The following is a 7,733-nucleotide window of genomic DNA, read 5'->3' as shown; positions in this document are numbered from 1 at the left end:
CCACGGCCTCATCCTCAGCACCTCACAGTCCGCCACACTGTGGGGACCGCCACAGTAGACGCAGCGCTGATCCCCCGGCGCTGTCACGTGCGCCACATTGACCGTGTGCCTCCGAGGTCCACCAGGAGCCTCCGGCCGGCGGTCAGCATTGGCAGAACGAAGGCCAAAAAGCGGATTCTTCTTGACCCGAACCTCAGCGGCCAAAAACTTAACTAAATCGGAAAACCTGACAGCGCGCCCCTCCTGGCATAGGCGGTCTACTTCTCTAAGCCACCGATCCTGCAGGTGAGGAGGAACTTTAGAAACTATCAGGCGGAGAGTTGATGGATGTTCGAATTCACTCAAAGCTACGCCAGATACGGCGTTCTTTACCTCCGTCAGAAACAGAACAAACTTGTCCAGTGATTCTACATCTCCGGGTAGGATCCGAGACCACCCCTTTACCTTCTCAACGTATGAGTCAACTAAACATATTGTGTTACCGTACCGCGTCTCGAGTAACTGCTTGGCCTCAACGAATCCAGCAGCACCCAGATGAAGACAGCTCCTCACCAGCTGGTTCGGTTTCCCGCTAGTGAACTGTTCCAAATAAAATAAAAGTTCCTCCTGATCATCAGTCTTACTGGCAACACGAGCCTCGAAGGCGCTCATAAATAAACGAAAATCTTCCACGTTACCTGTGAATGGACGTAGCTCCGTGGGAGGGAGCAGAGCACGCCTCACCTGCGAGGACAGTGCACTCGCGGACTCTGACTGCGGAGCCTGACTAGCTGTAGAAACCCTCAGGGGCTCAAGGGCAGCTTCGTCATAGTGACCCACTTCAGCAAGTTGCAACTCTATCTGCAACTGCTCCGATCGAGCCTGAAGTCTCGAATCATCCTGCTCTGCCTTTGCCCTAACTGAAATCCTCTCCTGCTCAACCAGCTGTCTCTCCTGGATAATTCTTAAACGAGCTAAGAGTAGGGAAGCATCAGGAACCGCAGATCCCGACTCGGGTGCCACAAGGGGCATTTGAGGACTTTCCTTCTGCGCTGGAGGGGGCGTCTCTGATTCTATCAGTGCCTCAAACAGCCTATCCACTAACTCGTTCTTCTTACCTGTGATATCAAGTCCCCTAGACTCTAGCTCTCTCTGTAACTCGGTCAGTTTTAGCCTGTTCAAATCTTCCCTGGTAGGTGCCATTGTGAAAGCAGAGGACAAAAAGATGAGGAGAATTACGAACAAGGATCCAGGATTAAGCCACATCAGCTATTCTAAACACCTACTCCGCATAACACAACCTGTGCAATCACAAATAAATAAACACACACCTTAAACACTAATACTACTACTTAAACACTAACGATATTACTAGCGTAGTGCACACACAATACACACCACCCCAGACCCGGCGTCCATCGCTTATCAACAGCCCAACTGCTCACGGCGGAGCTGACCGACCCCTACTCCCTGGCGCCCCAAACACAGTGAAGCACAATCACCTGTAGCCCCGGGCACGAGCCACTGTAGCCTCGGGCTAGTGCTCGCAGCCACCGCGCACAGTCACCAGAGGCGACAGGCCACCCGGCTTCTATCGTCCTTCCGACCTGGCACGTTGCCAGAATCACTCACCCACGATCGGAGACAGTCTCACTCGGCCGCGGGCTGGTGTCCTCAACCGCAGCGCAGCAGAGAAGCCGACGGACGCAGACGGGCGTGGCTGATGAAGACTCAGCCGTAACTGTAGCCGCCACGGCCTCAGCCGTGGGCCAAACCGAGCGCCCTCGTAGTCAAAAACGCTGTGCCGTCAACTGGACCTCTATTCGTCTGCAGCTCTCGAGGCAGTCCGAAACTGTCCGTTACTGCCCGGACACAAACACACAGACAATGCACCGGTCAGTACACAATCACGTCCACAATCGACATGTCCGAACAAAACGACATATTGTGAGCCGTGCATTGAACATAACATGAAATAAATATTGCTGCAATTCTAGAACCAAAGTTACTATTAGCGCTATCATTTACTCGATTAATTAACACTTAACAATTCGGGCAATTTCGTACAGTAAATCAGACGCAACGTTAAACATACCGGCTGTTCACGTCTCCGGCGCTCAACAAGTCGATCTCATCACGAAGATCGCTCCGTCCACACGGTCCGTCACGGGGGAACCCACAGCCACAGCTCGGCCGCCAAACATCCCCGGACTCACGAGCAGCCCGACTCCGCGGTGCTCACTCTGCCTAGCGAAAGTAAACACGTACATAAATCAAACTCGAACAAACAACTATATTACGTTAATGAATCGATCAGCATGTTTATAGCAATATCAAGAAAGAACAAAGTATAATTCAAATACAGAATCCACTTACATTTCGCGCAGCTCCAGCTCACACGTCCGCCCCTCAGCACACCGGGCACAAAACAACGCCCTCTACTCGGCCCGCACAAGGGTCACGCTCGGTCACGTGACCGCGGCCAGCTGCCACATCGGCACTCGCCCGACTCAGCTAGAGGTGCAAGTCCGACTCAGCTAGAGCTGCTGACGTGTGGCATCAAAGGAAGGGTGAGGGATTCAATGCGGACCGCGGGCGCCATTAACAATGACCTCAGGGCATAAACAGGGGTCACGGACACCATTTTCATGTTCAGTGTGTCTAACCCACTTGTAATTCAGTGTTTGGGAGTGTTTATAATGTCTTACGTCCAAAAGAGGCGCATTTCAATTTTCTCCCATTGACTTATAATGGGGAGGTCGCAAAATTGACCTGACCTTAGGTCATCGGTATCAAAATTCTGAGATATACATTTTGTACATGCTATTGCTCTTAGCAATCGCTGAAAGTTTCAAAGCGATCGGTCACTCGGTGTAGCTATGACAGACATTGAAACTTTTTATGAGGTGAGGTCACTTCAAGTGACCTGGTGACCTGACCTTGAATGACCTTGGTCTGAAATTTTCACAACATGTGTAGAATTGATGTATGATAAGGTGTACCAAAAACGGCGGCGCTCCGCGCCGCCGTTTTTGAGATATTCGCGAAAAACCACAAGGGGGGGTGTTCAAACACCCCCCCCCCCAGCAGGGCGCGGGTTAATTTGATGACTTTAGTTATCAACACCACAATGATGATATGAAATAGGTATGAAGCATCCATCATATCAGATACTTTCAGTTTCGTCCAGAAAATATGTTCCGACCTATTAGAGCTATTGGACGCCAGACACAGAAACCAAAGGAGCTGTAAGTACGGCTCTTGCGAGGGTTTTGCACTTATACATTTCCGGTTATATCTCAGAAACTAATCGATCTACGATGAAGCCATTTTACACGATCATGGCCGGCTTGTGAGCCAACAAGTCAATCGCAGTCAACACTTAAAAGCTTAAGACGACGAAGATATAGCCTGAAGTACATTAAATTTTCTAGGTGCAAAACCTACCGCTAAAACCCGCGAGACCTGTGCCAGGCGGCAGGCTAGGGCTAAAGGACACAAGTCCCTTCAACATTTCTACTCGTACATACGTGCTTAGCAAATCAAACATCTACGAACATCTGAAACATGTTGTAGATTCTCTTTTTGAATATCTAAGTCACCATGTATGATATGATTATATGGTGTTGGTTGGGCGGGCCGGTTTTTGCGCAGCAGCCTGCGCAGTGCCGCGGGGGCTGTCTGTCTGTCTGCGGTGAGCAGTGTTGTAACTGGCGATAGCCGAGCCACGGCGCGGCGGCATCCCTGACCCAAAGGCCGACCCGACCGCCAAGGTCGTCCTGCTACAACAATACGGTCACGTCTGGCCGCCTGTCGCCGCCGATATGTCCGCTGGAGGGTCGCGGTCGGCGTCTGACACCGGGCCGACACGGGAGAGGCCAGCGGTCAGCAGCCAGCGGTCAGCGGTCAGCGGTCAGCGGTCAGCGGTCAGCGGTCAGCTGCGGGCCGCCACGAGCTCCCACAGCTGAGCAGGGTTGTATACCAATCAAGTCGATTGAATTGATTGATTTGTTTCAACGCGTATTTTGAGTTGATTGGATTGAGTCGATTGACTTTTCGAGATGACTGGTTGACTGACTCGTTTTACTTCAGCGACTGGTTGACTGATTTGATTCCCGAAAATTAGAGTGACTTGTATGATTGAGTCGATTGAATGGAAGGTTCAAATAAGTTTTAGTTAACGAAAAATAATGACACCAATTGATGACATCAAAGATCACAAAACTACACTGAAAACTGCTTGTCATCACAACTGCAATATGGGGTAGAGGGCCAAATAAAGAACAGGGCCTAAACATGAACAGCCAACTTTGACTTTCAACTGCAATAACTGCTCCAATCCTGGTGATAGAACCTGGCGATGCACCTACCTACCTTTCTGCACTCAGCAGGAAACTTTTTTTTTTTTAAATCCAGATGATAAAGTGCAAGGCCCTATATACTAATAAAGTGTGATTAATTAATAATTCACGTCTCCACATCTCCTCAGAAACAACCCACTGAACTCATAAATATCTGAAACCCCTACAAAAATAACTGAAACAAAAGCGCCGTTTTCGTCTCGCTAATTACATTTGCGTACCTAATTAATAGCTAATTTGCTGCATTGTTTAATATGCAGTAGAACGTTTGTTGATCCTTTTCTCCTGAGAGCCTATGCATAGCATATTCAATATATTTCATTTTCCTTAAAATATTTTACCGAATATTATTAAGTGGTTTTAAATGAAATACCTAATAATTAAAACGAAATTGGTGTTGTACAGCCGATTTATTTTATGATGATCTACCATACTACATGATAATCAATGACGTCATCTTACCAAAAAATCAAAAGACGTAGAATAAGGATTTATAAAAGCTTAGCATACTTATTGGCAAAACGTTTTCTTTGATTCGCAGTCGCACTGTCAGCCGTTTTCGCGTTTTAATTTTCCTTGTTCCTACTTCCTTTGTCCTTAACTTATCCTGTGGTTCCAGAGTCCCTGTCCTCTCCGTTTCCTTTTAAATATATTTTTAATCCTCATCCCTATCCCCCAGTCCTAACAGTTTCAAATTGTATTGCAATAAAATGTTTTGAATTCTTCACATAGGTACCTAACATTGACATGCCACGTCCAGAGTCGTGGACCGCTAAATACTTCAAATCTCTTCCTTCCCAAACAACATCCCACGTCTCAAATGCACATTGTGTGGAAAGATTTTTCAGGCTGCCCGTCAGTCTCTGTCTAACCGAAACCGTCACATGCAGGTAAGATATTTATTTCTATTTCCCTATGGTTAATATGTTATTGATGCATATTATTATTATCCATTAAAATAGACATGGTGTAGGGTTAATGGCCAAATCACGAACACTGCCAAAATCCGAGCAGCCAACTTTCAACTGCAATATCTGATATTTAGTGTAAATTGAGTTGGAATATGGCCAAAATTAAATTGACAACTTTTAGGTGAAAGTTGGTGATTTGGGTTAAGGGGCGAGTCAATTACTGGGTTATTTTGCACCCATTAAATGAATCTTCTGCTACAATTCTACCCATTGAACCTCAATATCATGATCCACCTGTCCATCACTAGGTATCCTTCCTTATTACATAGAAACTTTGAATGGCATGGCAATTTATAATTTTAAATGACAATATTTTTATGTTTCTTCTGTAGGTAGGTAGGTGGGTAGGTAGGTACACCAGACTGCTATGGACACTTTTCCAAGTTGGTGGGGCAAAAAACCTAATGTTTATCTTGGTTTGAGTCGTTTGATTGAGTTGATTGATTCCTTTCATTGTCGCGTTTGAGTCGATTGAATCAATTCCCGAAAACTGCTCTGACTTGATTGATTTGATTGGTTTCCCAAATCTGTCGTGATTGAATTGATTGCTATTGATTGAGTCGTATACAACCCTGCAGCTGAGCCAAGCGGCCCGCAGCCCGCGACTCGAGCTCCCACAGCCGAGCCAGGCGGCCGGCACGTGGGAAGGACCGCCGGCGGCCGGGGCGGCGGCGGCAGACACCGGCCCGGCCTTGCCGCCATTGACGCGCTGCAGCCTGCAGGCACTGCGGCCGGCCGGCCACGCCAGGGCATGGCCCGCACCCCGCCGGGCGCGCCGCGACCGCGCTCCGTCAGCCAAGGTCGGGTCGGGGGGCCCCGCTGACCCGCGGCCAGCTCAGCTCGGCGCTGATGTAACATCTCGCGGGTCGCCGCCAGCCACCAGCCGCCGTTCATCGGTCTCGCCGCCGCGGCCCACTGTCACGCCCATCTCGGCCACTTATCTGGGCTATTAGTGGGTGAGAAACGCTCATCGGCGGAGGGGCGGCTCCGGAGGGCCCGTCCAGCGCGCGACCACCCGTGAGTCACCGTCCCGTGAAACAGCGCCAGCGGCGCGTGCAGACGGCGCGGGATCACGACATGTTACGGCATCGCCGCTCGGCTGACTGCAGTACGTGGGATAATCCAAAATAGCATGGAGAGAAGGCATACACTCCCGGGAGCGAAAGTTCAATGAAACCCACAGAGTCAATCAGAACGAGGTTCACCCGAAATTGAATCGGTACTTTATTGTAAGGCGATCGATTCTTCCGTAGACCGTTATTGGAGCTATATGATCTAAGCATAAACTCATCAAAGAATGAAAAACTGATGACAAGTTGCACCGACGCCTCATATGTCCTCATCTAGTTACACCGTCACCACAAATGAAATTTCAGCACGAATAAAAAATGTGTGTGCAATCGCTTGGCATGTAGCCAGTAGCCACGACTAATGATTCTCAGAGCGCAGGGAAATCTTCACATCGGTTGACAGCGCCATTCCGATGAAGGGCTATCGGAGCCATTCGCCGCGCGCCCATTGTCTGGCGGCCGTCTGACGGGCTGACGAGTTGAGTCATCGTTCCGTCACTGGCCGGGCGGTGGGCGGGCCGGGCGCGGCCGGCCGGCACCGCTGCGCGCCGGCACGAGCCGGCCGTTTCCTTGCCGACAGCGAGTCCTTGTCCATCGCTCGGAACCGGACGGTCGGACGCCGCCCGGCGCGCCACTCAGTCAAGGCTGCCGGCCGCGCAGCAGCAGCAGCCCCACCCGTCCTTCCGGCCCGCTCGACCTTCCGTCCAGAGTCTGGAGAGCAGCGGCGACCCCTGCCTCTCCGTTCAGAGCGCGGGCCGATCGCCCCACCCCGTCAGCAGCCGGTGACCCAGCCGGCGGGCAGGGGCGGACCACGGCCCAGCTGCAGCCGAGGATGACCCGTCGGACCCCTCCCTGACCTGGCGAAACTGGACCAGCCCTGCTGGCTGCTGCCCTGGCCGTCCGTCGTGTCAGTGAGGCAACTGGGTGGGGGTGTCTGCTGCGTCACAGGTGGCCCGCCGGCACTGAGATTAGTCGCGCTGATAGTCGATCGTTCGGTCACTCAAAGGATTAGCCAGCAACCGACGATTAGGCAAGACGCTCTGCATATCATCATAAGTGCCCACTGAATACTCGCTCTAATTAGGACAACCAGATGAGCGGAGTCGTAGTGGGAGACATGGTTTTAGCCTAACGGTTTTAGATCGACAGTGCTTATTCTTGACCACTCAATCAGTCACTTTGAAATGTAAGCCAATGGGTTTAAAAGATTGCGTTTAAGATGTGACAGCAACGCCCTCCCCTCTGCGAGCTGCCTCTGGACGCCACGGTCCTTATTCATAACAAATAACTGTGTGAGCTGAGGAGGTGTCGTTTACTGAAAATCGAGTCCAACCTATGTGGCCCGTGGTTCA

Source organism: Amphibalanus amphitrite, unplaced genomic scaffold (genome assembly GCF_019059575.1).
Source record: "Amphibalanus amphitrite isolate SeventyFive unplaced genomic scaffold, NRLGWU_Aamphi_draft 000568F_arrow, whole genome shotgun sequence".
NCBI lineage: Eukaryota > Metazoa > Arthropoda > Thecostraca > Balanomorpha > Balanidae > Amphibalanus > Amphibalanus amphitrite.
Note: the sequence above shows the minus strand (reverse complement) of the source record.